Source organism: Frankliniella occidentalis, unplaced genomic scaffold, assembly GCF_000697945.3.
Source record: "Frankliniella occidentalis isolate FOCC.00 unplaced genomic scaffold, Focc_3.1 Scaffold35, whole genome shotgun sequence".
NCBI lineage: Eukaryota > Metazoa > Arthropoda > Insecta > Thysanoptera > Thripidae > Frankliniella > Frankliniella occidentalis.
The window spans coordinates 313,696-313,995 of NW_026267165.1; positions in this window are offsets into that span (position 1 = coordinate 313,696).

Consider the following 300-nt stretch of genomic DNA (forward strand, 5'->3'; position numbering starts at 1 on the left):
CTTTGCCATTTTCATGTGGACCTGTGTCAGTTCCTTGGCGAGGCAGTCCAAGCAAGATTGACATAATTTAGTTCACAAAACGGGATGACACAAAAATGTTGTAGACATAAAGTACATCCATGTTTGTGGCCACATAATCGTGGCATATTCCCTTTTGTCCGTTTTGAAGTGCTCGGAACAACATATCAAAAGATGGCAAAACTTCTGGGAGGTTCCTATACGTCTCCCACTTCCCTGTTTGTAGCTACACGATTGTAGCTACAGCCGACAGTGCCCGAGTCAGCTTAAACTGAACCGTCT